At 47.5% G+C, this 15,687-nt stretch overlaps 1 protein-coding gene across 1 annotated transcript in view; it reads left to right on the forward strand.

Moving 5' to 3' along the window:
* LOC138286353 (uncharacterized) overlaps positions 1 to 15,687 on the forward strand; it is a 1,286,679-nt gene that overhangs the window by 1,129,723 nt on the left and 141,269 nt on the right. The gene's annotated exons all lie outside the window — the stretch shown is intronic.

Genomic DNA, 15,687 nt, shown 5'->3' on the forward strand with positions numbered 1-15,687 from the left:
TTTGTTTTAAGCAGAAACATGTTATTGCATTTTTTAAAAAGGTAACAGTACGTGACTGCAATGTTTAAATATGTTTTGACAAATTTAAACATTGCCATCTTTATAAAATATTTGTGAAAAATTCTGAGGGGGGGCAGTGATTTTTGTTTTTCAACTGGAGGGGCGCAACATTAAAAAGTTTGGAGACCACTGCTCTACAGTCATCAGACTGAATGTGGATAAGTTCCACATATTCACTTGTGGACACCAGACAACTCCCTTGTGGTTAGGGAGCCATAGAAGAGTCACTAATATTTATTACAAATCAGCTCCACAAAGGCTGTGCCTTGCCCCTTTACACCAGCTATTTTTTTAGCCATCACCCAAATGCTAGTATACAAGGTTTGCCCCCGTTTTTCTGCTGGTGTTTCTCAATGTTTTTGTCATTTTCTAAGTGTTTTTACAACAGTGTATCCTCACTACGGCACCGTTGAATCACTGTTTATAGCCGGTGTTTCAGTCTGTCACAAAAATTGCTGTGGGATATGTGGGGGGTCAGTTTTCACCCTTCACCTCTGGGCAAGGGGAGGAGTTGAGGGCAAGCTCCCCACACTTGGACACTGCTGGGGAGGTATTTTCCTTCCTGGTCCTTGAGTGTGGCAAAGAGAGGGGTCAGATGCTCTCCTCTCCCTGGCACCATGGCAATGCCATGGAGGAAATAGTGCAAACCTCCCCTTTGCCAACGGCTTATATTAGTCAACCATGTGAATACACAACTTTTCCCTAGCCACAGCGACAGGAAGAGTTATTTTTTAACATATACCAGCCAGGGGAGGCAGGCTGTGTTTTTAGCTACCCTTGTTATGACCAGGTTAGAGAGGGTGGTGGAGAAAGCCTACCTCCCTCCCCCTTATTTTTCCCCAACGTTGTCTGGGTCAGACCCTGTCTACAAAGGAATGATGCAATACCAGCTCACCAGCTGTGTAGCTTTATTTATTTTTGTGTTCCACTGTTGACAAGTGCTCTCCAGCCATTTAACTAGATTTTGCCACTGTAGCACACGTCACACAGGCTTACCCATTAGTAGAGATATCACATTGAGTAAAACAAAATTCAGACTGTAAACCACGCTTTGGTGAAGAAGTGGCAGGCCCGTAGCACTCATTACAGATGTACATTTTACTTTGTTTTAGATGCCGCCAATTATTTTAGTCCTGCACGTGTGTAGCACTGTAAAGATGGCAGCTTTGCTACCCAGTTCACTGATACTCCGAGAATTGCCTTTAGAAGGTTGATAAACTAAGGTGACCACACAAGTTTGAAACCTTGTTTTTATACTCTAAAATCATCTCTGACCATAGATGTGACAAGGCAGTCCTACAGATGCTGACGTAAAATCCCAGCATCCTGTGTGTGGTGTTATCACTATCCTGGATATAAAATGTTTTGAATTGCAACTTTTTTTATAGAAGCTTACAACAACCTGAAGTGCTTTCCTTCATGAGTAGCACACCACACTCTTGGATGTATGGTTGTAAGCATGTTGTCTTTGCTTTCATCGTGTGTGGGAAGTGTTGCCATGTGATGCGTGATAACCACCGAGCTACCTGTTAGATACTAAGTCAACTCTTTAGATAATATAATTTTCTGCGTTCTAGTTTCTGTTGGCTTACATCATACCTACATATTTTAATTAAAATAGGACACAATGGCCATGAGATTCCTTTCTCATTGCTAAATTTCTAATGTCTTCCACTACCTTCCATAGAAATGCTTCTTCTACTTACTTGACAGCCAGAGAAAAAGTCTAACCCGGGGATAGAGTTCTATAAGTTTATAACCAAGAGGGGAATGGTTATGTTTAATGCGCAGTGCATGTTCAAATTCTCATTCAATAATCACGACAACTGCTACATCACTATAGCCACTAAAACTACTCTGGAATCAGGCATTATGGAATTCAATCCATCTTGAACGTCTGTGTTGAGGACTGAAATCGGTGGTGCCAGGTGCAACATAAAACACAGAGATGAGTAATTGGGGTTGATTAAATGTTCTTTTAGACGTCCAGCAGCCGCGTCGCACACTACTACCTTTTGTATTGTACTATGCTGTAAGTGACTGTTAGACCTGGAATCCCTGGAGTGGTTTCCTCTAACGTTTTGCCTTTAAACCTCTATTTTTTGATGACTTTGTTAAATCTGCTAGCTATAGGATTCTGTGCACTTTACCACTGTTAACACAGACTAAAGTGCTTGTTCTGTTTCCCAAAAATGTGGTAACATTGGCTTATCCCCAATTGGCATATTTAATTTACTTATAAGTCCCCAGTAGAATGCTCTACATGTACCCAGGACCTGTCAATTTAATACTACCAGTGGACCCACAGCACTGATTGTCTCGCCTAATTAAGTAGCCGAACTGCAGAGCCTGTTTGTGCAGTTTTAAGCTGTCTTGTTGACCTGGCAAAGTAAATCTTTTTCCAGGCTTAAACCTTCCTTTTTTAATACATATAAGTCACCCCTAAGGTAGGCCGTAGACAACCCCTAGGGCAGGGTGCAATGTATTTAAAACGTTGGTCATGTGCTTTTAGGTTTTACATGTTCTGAAAGTGAAAAACTCCTATATTAGTTTTTCCCTACTGCAGGGCCTACCTCTCCCATAGGTAAACATCGGGATTACCTTATTGTGTTTTATAAGTAATTCACAATCTGTTAGACTTTTCGAGTTTGGTGTCTATGGATTCAAAATTTGATTTCAATCACAATTGGAATCGCAATTTAAAATCACAACTTATGGTGAAGTCGGATTTTAAATTGCGATTCTGAAAATGCCACTTTTAGAAACTTGGCATTTTCTTACTTTAGCCATTTAGTGCCTACTCCCTGTCTCTGATCACAAGTCTGGGGTGGGGTGACAGATGGGCTTTGTTTCGCCACACACAATGGGAGCTTAGATGTGACCTGATGGGCCTTGATGGGCCATCCTGGGCAGGATGGGAGGGATGGGAGGAAGAGCTGGGCACAGCTTCATACCTGAATAGGCTATGTCCTGTCCACACACAAGGGACTGCATTCCCACTGTAGTGAGTCTGTATCCAGGGCAGGAAGGGCATGGACTCTGTGCACTTCAAAGGCATGTCTTTGAAGTCTTCCCCACTTCAAAGGACCAACTGGGTATAAGTACCGGACTTCTGACACCACAAGTTCAGTACATTTCTGAACCTGTGGATACTGTGCCAGGAAGAAGGACTGCTGCACGGCTGAAGGCCTACCACTCTGCTGGACTGCTGTTTGTTGGACTCCTGCTTTGCTGTGCTGACCTGTACCTGCTGCCCTGTTGCCTGGGAGTGAATAGGACTGGACTTGAATCTCTCCAACCCCGAACCCAGAGTGACTCCAAGGACTAGTTGTCTGGCCTCCTGATCTATAATCTCAGGAACACAACAGACTTCCAACCACCCTGATCCTGCACCTAGACTCTGCCATTTGTGAGTTTGTCCTGCCAAGTGGTGCCACCCCAGGTATGCATCCTTGAAAGTGGGCCTAAAGCGCTTGCTCCAGTGGAACTGATGTATCCTCTGGTGCTGGAGCAGAAATGACGACTCGCTGCTGGTGCATGGAGAAAATTGACGCATCACCTTTAATGCCTGGGTGAGAACTGGTGCAACTAAGATCGCATTGCTGCTGTACCTCGCATCTCAACACCAGTGCATCTCCCACAGAACCAGAACTGAAGCGCTTTGCTCGGCGCAAGATTCTCCATCCGACCAGATATCCCCTATTGACACTTTTGAGTTCTAAGCACTGTTTTACAGGTTACACTTTAAAAAATCAGAACTCAAGTTCTACTTATTAGATTTTGGGTCTTGTTTTATTTATTAAATTAAGTTTTATTTTTCTAACCTGTTGTGGGATTCTTTTTGTCTGGTGTTTTCACTGTTTTACTGTTTGAAGCATTGCACAAATACTTTGCACATTGCTTTCAAATTAAGCCTAACTTCTCTGTGAAATCTACCAGAGGGTAGAGCACTGGTTAATTTTTTTTTTTTTGTGCCTTTGCTTGACCAGAGGTCACACCCCAAACAGCTAACAACCCAGTTTCTAAGAGTGACATTTCATAGCACTGAGGCAAAAACAACTGTGCTGCTAAATTCTGTTGTACTTCAGTGAAGAATGGTCTGATACACAGCCACAATGTTGACGTTCTGCAGACTTGCAGTGTCCACATGTATCTTTCACTAATTTGATAACATCTAATGAGTGGATAATTAATTTCTGTACTTCAATCTGTAGTGGAAGAGGCTGCACAATTGAGAAAGACTAAAGAGAGTTGTCCTTCGTCTACCTTGAAAAGATTTTCTTCCTCCTTCCCCACATCAGCACATTACCTTTGTATACCACTACAGTAGAGATGTAGCAATGATATAGGAACCTGTTCTTACCACACTTTCTTCACCACACCTTCCATTAGAGACTGTCGCATAATTTCATCAATATCATCACAGGATAGAAATCGCAATTTGTGATTTCCTACAGGCCTTTTTACATCAGAAGAGGCCGCTCTGCATTTCTAAACAGCCCGAAATACTGATTCAGACCGTTAAGAAATGCGAAAGGGGTCTGTACATCTGGCCCAAAAACATTCAACGCAGTGTATTATGGACATGTCCCCTTTGAAAAAGTCTGGGACTAAATGCTGCAGGTGTGATGTCTATTATTGAATCACAGGATGAGTGTCCAGGTTCTAGGCACCAGTTGTCCTTGAGTGACTTGCGCCAGCAGATGAACACGAAAGCTATCAATAAGAGGGAGGGCAAGCTTTTTATGGCTCTTGTCATTGAAGTCCAATGTAGTATACTCCAGTCTGATCACGTATCAAATTCAAGTCCCTTACTGGTCCTCCCCATCATCAAAGTCCTCCAGGGAGAAGAGAAAAAAACACATGAAACAGCAGAAGAAGCATTCCTGCTCTTCCGGGGGCAGTCAGCATTGACAGGAAAGTCTCCACTGCTACTTCTTTCCCAGGCTCCTTCCTCCCTTAAAATGGAGTTGGTGGGAATTGATCATCTTCAAGAGGCTGCGCCAGTGGGTTGGGCAACCACTCTGGCGCCAGCCCCCTCTTTGGCCCCAGCCCTTTGCCTCCACCATTACCCTTCACTTCCTTGCTGCTGATCAGGAGTTGATCCATGATGTTCATCCAAGTAATGTTGCAGGTTTTCAGATGACATCTTTCTCCTCTGGAGTGCCACTTCACTGTGTGGAACTGGAACCATGCAGGACTGTCCTCTGGGGCTTGATAGCATGTTCATCCTTGGAACCGAACATTCCCCTGGCACCATTGAACCTTCCTCGCTGCTGTAATATGTTGTTCCGGTGCTGACAACCTTGGTTGTTTCTTTCAGTCCAGCGTGGATGCAATCTCTTGGCCGCAAGCCTTATCTGACTGATCTAGAGGTCCAACTCACCTCTGTTAAGTACCTACAGTGGAGGAGAGAAACTCAGCCTCTGCTTGAAGAGGAGCAATATGGAGAGGGTCATGCTGGTGGTCGCCAGAAGCACAGGGGCTCTAGTTATGATCTGTTTTGGACAGATAGAGCTCTTGGGCTCTCAGAAGGTCCCGCAAGATGCAAATGATGGAAGCCTCTTGGCACCTATCCCTCCTTCTGATTCAGGAGATATGTTGACTCCAAAAAGCACAAGTGGGCTTAACACACTGCTGGACCACCTCCGGGTCCAGGCCCATCATAGATTGCATCTGTCCTCAAGAAAGCTGCAGAAGTTTAGAAGTTGTCCTTTCTCTCCATTGAGTTTAGGCCAAGCATTTAGCCTGAAGTTCTCCAGTCAGCCCAACTGTCAGAGTCATCAGATCCTCGGGTCTGTGCACGTTCCCAACACGTCCACCACTGAACAGCTCCAAGACTCTGATAGCTAAATCTCAGAGACTTAGAGAGTTCAAGAGGGGAAGAGGGGATTAGGAAGGGAACAGCTGGGAAGGAGACCTGTAGTAAGAAAAAGGTTAGAACACATGATATGAAAATTATATCTCCTGAAATCAATACTGGACTATGATTCTAAGCCTAGTCACTCTGAAAACATGAACAATCTAAGAGTTAAGTTTAAAATGACTAAGTTTCAAGATGGCCGGATACCTGTAAGGGAATCAAGAGGAAACTTTCTTATTCAAGTACTTTCCTTTACATGAGAATCAGAAAAAACATTCTGACTAAATTTTAAACCAGTCATATAAATCCTGTTTTGAGAATGTATACTAGGACCATACAATATTGCATCTAGAAACTCCCTAGAACTAGAAACTAGCTGTCCCGGGTCTGTGCGTGGATTTTCCTGCTTGTTCTCCGGCTGCACGTCGGTCTGCGGGGCTGTGCGTCGAAATTACGATCTCACGGCAGGCGTCGCGTCGATTTCTCCTCTAGACTTCGATCTGCGGGGCTGCGCGTTGAAATTACGATCTCACGGCAGGCGTCGCGTCGATTTCTCCTCTACAGGTCGGGCGGCGTTGTCCTTGCGAGGCCGTGCGTCGGATCTTCAATCGTCCCAAGAGCGTCGCGTCGATCAGCGTCGGTGTGCGGCGTTTTTCTCGCCGCGAAACAAGCTGTGCCTCGAAATTTTCGGCGCACGGAGCGTCCAAGTAAAAGAGAGAAGTCTTTTTGGTCCTGAGACTTCAGTGAACAGGAGGCAAGCTCTATCCAAGCCCTTGGAGAGCACTTTCACAGCCAGACAAGAGTTCAGCAAGGCAGCAGGGCAACAGCAAGGCAGCAGTCCTTTGTAGAAAGCAGGCAGATGTGTCCTTTGAGCAGCCAGGCAGTTCTTCTTGGCAGGATGTAGTTTCTGGTTCAGGTTTCTTCTCCAGCAAGTGTCTGATGAGGTAGGGCAGAGGCCCTGTTTTATATCCAAATGTGCCTTTGAAGTGGGGGAGACTTCAAAGAGTGGCTAAGAAGTGCACCAGGTCCCCTTTCAGTTCAATCCTGTCTGCCAGGGTCCCAGTAGGGGGTGTGGCAGTCCTTTGTGTGAGGGCAGGCCCTCCACCCTCCCAGCCCAGGAAGACCCATTCAAAATGCAGATGTATGCAAGTGAGGCTGAGTACCCTGTGTTTGGGGGTGTGTCTGAGTGAATGCACAAGGGGCTGTCAACCAAGCCCAGCCAGATGTGGATTGTAAGGCACAGAAGGATTTAAGTGCAAAGAAATGCTCACTTTCTAAAAGTGGCATTTCTAGAATAGTAATATTAAATCCGACTTCACCAGTCAGTAGGATTTTATATTACCATTCTGGCCATACTAAATATGACCTTCCTGCTCCTTTCAGATCAGCAGCTGCCACTTCACCAGTGTATGAGGGCAGCCCCAATGTTAGCCTATGAAGGGAGCAGGCCTCACAGTAGTGTGAAAACGAATTTAGGAGTTTTACACTACCAGGACATATAACTACACAGGTACATGTCCTGCCTTTTACCTACACAGCACCCTGCCTTAGGGGTTACCTAGGGCACACCTTGAGGGTGACTTATATGTAGAAAAAGGGGAGTTCTAGGCTTGGCAAGAACTTTTAAATGCCAAGTCGATGTGGCAGTGAAACTGCACACACAGGCCTTGCAATGGCAGGCCTGAGACAAGGAAAAGGGGCTACTTAAGTGGGTGGCACAACCAGTGCTGCTGGCCCACTAGTAGCATTTAATTTACCAGCCCTATGCACATAAAGTTCCCCTTACTAGGGACTTATAAGTAAATTAATAGTCCAATCAGGTATGATTCCAGGTTACCATGTTTTAGGGGAGAGAGCATATGCACTTTAGCCCTGGTTAGCAGGGGTAAAGTGCGCAGAGTCTATAAACCAGCAAAAACAGTGTCCAAAAAGTGGAGGGAGGCAGGCAAAAAGTTAGGGGTGGCTACCCTAAGGCTGTCAGGTCTAACATGTGTCCCCCCCAGCTGAAAGTAGGGAGAGCTACCCGACCTCCTGGGAGCTCTCATCGCTAAGGCGGAAGTACCTGGAGAGACCATCAGCATTGGCGTGGTCAACCCCTGGGCGATGTTCCACCGTAAAGTCCATCCCCTGTAGGGAAATGGACCACCTCAAGAGTTTTGGATTCTCACCCCTCATCTGCATGAGCCATCTGAGGGGCCTGTGGTCTGTCTGAACCCGGAAGTGAGTCCCAAACAGGTAGGGTCTTAGCTTCTTCAGTGCCCAGACCACAGCAAAAGCTTCTCTCTCAATAGCACTCCACCTCTGTTCCCGTGGTAATAGCCTTCTGCTAATAAAGACTACCGGTTGATCTCTGCCCTCCTCATTCAGCTGTGCTAGAACTGCCCCTATGCCATGCTCTGAAGCGTCTGTCTGCACGATAAATTCCTGGGAGTAGTCAGGGGCCATGAGTACAGGGGCCGTGCACATGGCTTCCTTCAGGGCGTCAAAGGCTTTCTGACAAGCCTCTGTCCAATTCACCAACCTAGGTTGTTTCTTGGAAGTGAGTTCTGTCAAGGGGGTTACAATGGTACCATAGCCCTTGACAAATCTGAGGTAGTATCCTGTGAGGCCTAGAAAGGCTCTCACCTCAGTCTGCGTTCGCGGTGGTTGCCAGGCCTTGATAGTTTCAATCTTGGCCTGGAGTGGCTGCACCTTGCCACCACCCACTAGGTGTCCCAAGTACACCACGGAACCCTGCCAAATCTGGCACTTACTGGCCTTGATGGTCAGGCCTGCCTGTTGCAGGGCCTGAAGCACCTCCTTGAGGTGCAGCAGGTGTTCCTCCCAGCTGGAACTGTAGACAGCTATGTCATCCAGGTAGGTTGCACAGAAGGCATCCTTGCCAGCCAGGACCCCGTTAACCAACCGTTGGAAGGTAGCGGGGGCATTTTTCAACCCAAACGGCATCACCCGGAACTGGTAATGGCCATCAGGGGTTGAGAATGCGGATCTTTCCTTGGCCCCCTCAGTCAGGGCGATCTGCCAGTACCCTGAAGTAAGATCAAATGTACTCAGGAACTTGGCAGCGCCTAGCCTGTCCACGAGCTCATCAGCTCGGGGGATGGGGTGAGCATCAGTCCGTGTGACTGAGTTGAGACCCCGGTAGTCTACACAGAACCGGAGTTCTGGCTTCGCACCTGGGGCAGTAGCCTTAGGGACCAACACCACTGGGCTGGCCCAGGGACTACTGGATTTCTCGATGACCCCTAGTGTCAACATCTTGGAGACCTCCTCCTTGATGCTAGCCTTCACCTTATCCGACAACCTGTAAATTTTGTTCTTCACAGGGAGACTGTCACCAGTGCCAATATCATGAACACAGGCGGGTCAGTCCAGGAGTAAGGGAGAACAGGGGGGAGAACTGCTCCAACAGTTCATAGCAGTCTCCTTTCTGGTTTAGAGTTAGGGAGTCAGACAGAATGACCCCGCTTACTGACCCATCACCTTCTTGGGCAGAGAGGAGGTCGGGGAGAGGTTCACTCTCCTCTTCCGTTCCTTCATCTGCGACCAGAAGCATGTTGATCTCCGACCTCTCAAAATGAGCTTTTAGTCGGTTCACATGGAGCACCCTTAGGGGATTCCTAGGGGTTTGGAGGTCCACTAGGTAAGTGGCCTCCCCTTTCCGCTCCTTTATTTCAAATGGGCCAGACCAGCGGTCCTGGAGAGCTCTGGGCTCTACTGGCTCCATTACCCACACTTTGTCTCCAGGTTGAAACTCTACCAGGGTGGCCTTCTGGTCATACCAGTGTTTCATTACCTCTTGACTGGCCTCAAGGTTACTTTGGGCCTCTTTCCAGAAGCGGGTCATCTGGTTGCGGAGGGCCAACATATAGCTGACCACATCCTGAGGGGGTGTCTTTGGAGCTTTCTCCAATCCCTCCTGGACAATGCTTAAGGGTCCCCTGACAGGGTACCCGTAGAGAAGCTCAAAGGGACTGAACCCTACCCCCCTCTGGGGGACCTCTCTGTAAGCCAAGAGAAGGCATGGTAAGAGGACGTCCCACTTACGCCTCATGGCCTCAGGGAGGCCACCAATCATGCCTTTCAGGGTCTTGTTGAATCTCTCCACAAGACCATTAGACTGGGGGTGATAGGGGGTGGTGAACTTGTAAGTTACACCACACGCATCCCACAGAGACTTCATGTATGCAGACATGAAGTTAGTGCCTCTGTCAGACACTATTTCCTTGGGGAATCCCACACGGGTAAATATCCGCATCAGGGTTCTGGCCACCACCGGTGCAGTTACGATCCTCAGAGGGATTGCCTCTGGGTAACGGGTGGCATGGTCCACCAAAACCCGGATGAACCTGTTGCCTAAGGCAGTTTTGGGGTCCAAGGGACCAACAATGTTGATGCCCACCCTTTCAAAGGGGGTGCCAACGACAGGAAGTGGAATCAGGGGGGTTTTAACCCTTTTTCCTGCTTTACCACTGGCCTGGCAGGTAGGACAAGATCTGCAGAACTTATCTGAGTGTGTCCTCATTTTGGGCCAATAAAAGTGGGTGACAAGCCTGGTAAAGGTCTTGCCCTGCCCCAAATGTCCTGCCAGGGGAATGTCGTGAGCCAGACCCAGTAGGAAGGTTCGGTAACATTGGGGGACCACCAGCATACGTGCTGCCCCAAAGGCCGGAACCTTAGGCTCACTGTAGAGGAGATCATTCTCCCAATATAGGTGGTGATCACCAGAGGCGTCGCCTGCTGCCTGGTTTGAGGCTTTTTTCCTCAAACCTTCCAGAGTGGGACATTCTTTCTGCGCCTTGCAGAATTCCTTCCTGGTGGGTCCACCCTCAACTTGCCAGCCAGCAAGCTCAGGTAAGTCACCTAGGGCGGCAATGTCTTCCCCAGTTGGCTCGGGAGCCTCCTCCTCAGGAGCCCCGTCAGCCACTGTGGGAACTTCTGGGGCCGGTTTCCCACGCCCCTGGTCCCTCCTCCTGGCAGCTCTCTGGGCCATCGTTCCAGGCTCCAGATGCCCTTGACTTCCCTCTCGGTCAGCCATGGACCGTGTGGTCATGCAGACCCACTCAGGTAACCCTAACATCTCCAGGTGAGACCTGAGCTCCACTTCTTTCCAAGCAGTGTGCTCAAGATCATTGCCTAACAGACAATCTACAGGCATGGCAGGACTCACAGCTACTTTCAGAGTACCAGAGACCCCCCCCCACTCAAAGGGAACCAGAGCCACCGGTAGGTGACTCTCGCGATTGTCAGCGACTCTGACCTGGTGGAATGTATTAGGTACTATCTGCTCTGTTGACACCAGCTGACTCTTGATAGTAGTCATACTGGCTCCTGTGTCACGCAGAGCCTCCACCTTCTGCCCATCAATGGTGACCCACTGGCGGTACTTGGAAGTATTTTTGGGCATGTGGGCCTGGGGCACCATTTCTCCTTCTCCCAGGGACACTAGGGAAATCTCTACCTGCTCCCCAAAGCTACTTGGGTCTATCTCCCCCCCGAGCGCTACACTAGTCAACCCAGGTGCCTGTCCGGTAGTGGACGGTGCCCTCTTAGGGCACTGTGGATCGCCTTTGTAGTGACCATACTGGTAACACTCCATGCATTTGGGGCTAGATCTCCCTGACTTGTCATATGTCCCTGGCTTTTTCCCAAATTTGGAAAAGGAAGGGTTGCCACCCCCTCCCTGGGAATTCTTTTGGGGGCCTTTGGAGAGTTCCTTATCTGCAAGTTTATCTCCCCCCTCTTTCTTCTGTTGGGAACCCTGACCACCTTTGTGGGAGTCCCCCCCAGGTACCTTCTTGGACACTCTGGTGCTAACCCAGAGGTCCGCCTCCTCAGCAAGCTTCCTGGGATCAGTCAGCTTACTATCCACTAGGTGCTGATGCAACTCTGTATAAGTAGTATTAAGCATATGCTCTCTCAGAATCAAGTCATATAAACCTTTATAATCTGCTACTTTGTTGCCCCGCACCCATCCATTCAGTGCCTTACTGGAGAAATCAAAGAAATCTACCCTTGTTTGTGTGGTTTGTTTGGTGCTGTCCCTGAACCTCTGACGGTATCCCTCAGGGGTCAGCCCAAACTTGGCAAGTAAAGTGGCTTTCTGAAGTGGGTATGTGTTTTGATCAGGTTGATCCAATGTGAGAAGTGTGTCCCTCCCCAATGGCGGCACATAACCCCACATAGCTACCACCCATTGCCCTTCAGGAACCTCATGAGCCCTTAGTGCAACTTCATAAGCAGCTAACCATTTATCTATGTCATCTCCCACCACAAAACTGGGCACCACATTTTTGGGTATACGAACCTTCTTTTCTCCAGCAGGTCCTGTCTGTATGCTGCCACCATTATTGCTGGATTCATACTGTCTTGCCTTGATCTCCAGCTCCTTGAGACTCAGTTCATGAGCCAACAATAGTTTCTTTTCAGCCAAAGCTCTTTCAGCTTCCACCTGTTTGGCTGCTCTTTCAGCTTCCGCTTGTTTGGCTGCCCTTTCAGCTTCTGCTTGAATCTGTTTGGCTGTTCTTTCAGCTTCAATCTGTTTGGCTGCTCTTTCAGCCTCAGCTTGTTTGGCTTCTCTCTCTGCCCTCCTCTTCTCCTGTTGAGCCTCAATTTTCAGTTTTGCCATTTGCAATTGGAACTCCCTTTCCTCTCTCCTTTCCTCTGCGGTCAGGCTTTGCATAGAGACACTGCTCCCTGGTCTGGAAGGGGGCACAATTGCAGTGGTAACACCATCCACTGATAGTGAAAATTCCTCTGAGGGGCCATGTTCTGGCTCCTCTTCCTCATCATCCTCTAAATGGGCTTCTGCCCAGGCCCTCAGCGCCACTTGAAAGTCCTCCTTTCTGGAGGCCCCTTGGGTGGGTACCCTCAATGCCCTGCAGAATCCTCTTAGTTGTTTGACCGTATATGCATCCAACTGGACTAGGTCAAAGTCCCCTGTCTGAGACCCAGTCAGAGACATGTTGAGTGAGGATTTAGTTTTTGAAAATTGTCTGGAAAAAAATCGGGTTTTCAAAAAGAGATAAAAACCAAGTTGACCTTCAACTGTGGGTAGGTAGTGAAATACTTAGCTACTGTATGTCACTGCACAAATACAAGTCCTATCCTCACCGCTGATCACCAATGTTAGAAATGGGGTTTTTGGTTGGCAGTCAGGTTACCCCCTGTCCAAGCAAAAGCCCTCACTCTAGTCAGGGTAAGTCACACACAATCCAAGATTATCCTGTGCCCACCCTCTGGTAGCTTGGCACGAGCAGTCAGGCTTAACTTAGAAGGAAATGTGTAAAGTATTTGTGCAATAAATCATACAATACCACCATATAGCACCACAAAAATACACCACACAGTGTTTAGAAAAATATAGAATATTTTATCTGGATAATTGTAGGTCAAAAATAATAAAGTTGCAATGGGAAATTGTAGAGATATCACTGAAAAGTGATACAAAGGGCCTGATTACAACTTTGGAGGACGGTGTTAAACCGTCCCAAAAGTGGCAGATATACCACCTACCGTATTACGAGTCCATTATATCCTATGGAACTCGTAATACGGTAGGTGGTATATCCGTCACTTTTGGGACGGTTTAACACCGTCCTCCAAAGTTGTAATCAGGCCCAAAGTGTCTTAAGTCTTTAGAATATAAACAAAGTCTCTTTCAAGCACAAGTACCTGGTTTAGCATGGAAAAATCTCCTCAGAGGGCCACAAGGGAAGAGGTGCGTGGAAAAAGGGTGTGTGCGTCGATTTCTCCCCAGCACACCCGGACTTGCGTCGTTATTTTCCACGCGGGGAAGTCGGGCGTCGTTTTCCGGCGCGCGGACAGTCTCTTTCTGTGGATCGCGGGGATTACCAGATGTCCCGGGTCTGTGCGTGGATTTTCCTGCTTGTTCTCCGGCTGCGCGTCGGTCTGCGGGGCTGTGCGTCGAAATTATGATCTCACGGCAGGCGTCACGTCGATTTCTCCTCTAGACTTCGATCTGCGGGGCTGCGCGTTGAAATTACGATCTCACGGCAGGCGTCGCGTCGATTTCTCCTCTAGAGGTCGGGGGCGTTGTCCTTGCGAGGCCGTGCATCGGATCTTCGATCGTCCCAAGAGTGTCGCGTCTATCAGCATCAGTGTGCGGCGTTTTTCTCGCCGCGAAACAAGCTGTGCGTCGAAATTTTCGGCGCACGGAGCGTCCAAGTAAAAGAGAGAAGTCTTTTTGGTCCTGAGACTTCAGTGAACAGGAGGCAAGCTCTATCCAAGCCCTTGGAGAGCACTTTCACAGCCAGACAAGAGTTCAGCAAGGCAGCAGGGCAACAGCAAGGCAGCAGTCCTTTGTAGAAAGCAGGCAGGTGAGTCCTTTGAGCAGCCAGGCAGTTCTTCTTGGCAGGATGTAGTTTCTGGTTCAGGTTTCTTCTCCAGCAAGTGTCTGATGAGGTAGGGCAGAGGCCCTGTTTTATACCCAAATGTGCCTTTGAAGTGGGGGAGACTTCAAAGAGTGGCTAAGAAGTGCACCAGGTCCCCTTTCAGTTCAATCCTGTCTGCCAGGGTCCCAGTAGGGGGTGTGGCAGTCCTTTGTGTGAGGGCAGGCCCTCCACCCTCCCAGCCCAGGAAGACCCATTCAAAATGCAGATGTATGCAAGTGAGGCTGAGTACCCTGTGTTTGGGGTGTGTCTGAGTGAATGCACAAGGGGCTGTCAACCAAGCCCAGCCAGACGTGGATTGTAAGGCACAGAAGGATTTAAGTGCAAAGAAATGCTCACTTTCTAAAAGTGGCATTTCTAGAATAGTAATATTAAATCCGACTTCACCAGTCAGTAGGATTTTGTATTACCATTTTGGCCATACTAAATATGACCTTCCTGCTCCTTTCAGATCAGCAGCTGCCACTTCACCAGTGTATGAGGGCAGCCCCATTGTTAGCCTATGAAGGGAGCAGGCCTCACAGTAGTGTGAAAACGAATTTAGGAGTTTTACACTACCAGGACATATAACTACACAGGTACATGTCCTGCCTTTTACCTACACAGCACCCTGCCTTAGGGGTTACCTAGGGCACACCTTAAGGGTGACTTATATGTAGAAAAAGGGGAGTTCTAGGCTTGGCAAGAACTTTTAAATGCCAAGTCGATGTGGCAGTGAAACTGCACACACAGGCCTTGCAATGGCAGGCCTGAGACAAGGAAAAGGGGCTACTTAAGTGGGTGGCACAACCAGTGCTGCTGGCCCACTAGTAGCATTTAATTTACCAGCCCTATGCACATAAAGTGCACCTTACTAGGGACTTATAAGTAAATTAATAGTCCAATCAGGTATGATTCCAGGTTACCATGTTTTAGGGGAGAGAGCATATGCACTTTAGCCCTGGTTAGCAGGGGTAAAGTGCGCAGAGTCTATAAACCAGCAAAAACAGTGTCCAAAAAGTGGAGGGAGGCAGGCAAAAAGTTAGGGGTGACTACCCTAAGGCTGTCAGGTCTAACATATATATATATATATATATATATATATATATATATATATATATATATATATATATATATATATATATATATATATATATGTATATATATATATATATATATATATGTATATATATATATATATATTAAACACCATAAAAGGATTGTGCACCATGAATAACACAATATGGATTCAGGAAACAAATCACATAACTTGTCAACTCGAATATTACATAATAAATATCTTAGAATAGTGGCACACAATAAACAACATGAAATAAACTTGAGGAGAGAATCGTGCGTCTTGCCAATTCGAGT

This window comes from Pleurodeles waltl, chromosome 3_2, assembly GCF_031143425.1.
Source record: "Pleurodeles waltl isolate 20211129_DDA chromosome 3_2, aPleWal1.hap1.20221129, whole genome shotgun sequence".
Classification (NCBI taxonomy): Eukaryota; Metazoa; Chordata; class Amphibia; order Caudata; family Salamandridae; genus Pleurodeles; species Pleurodeles waltl.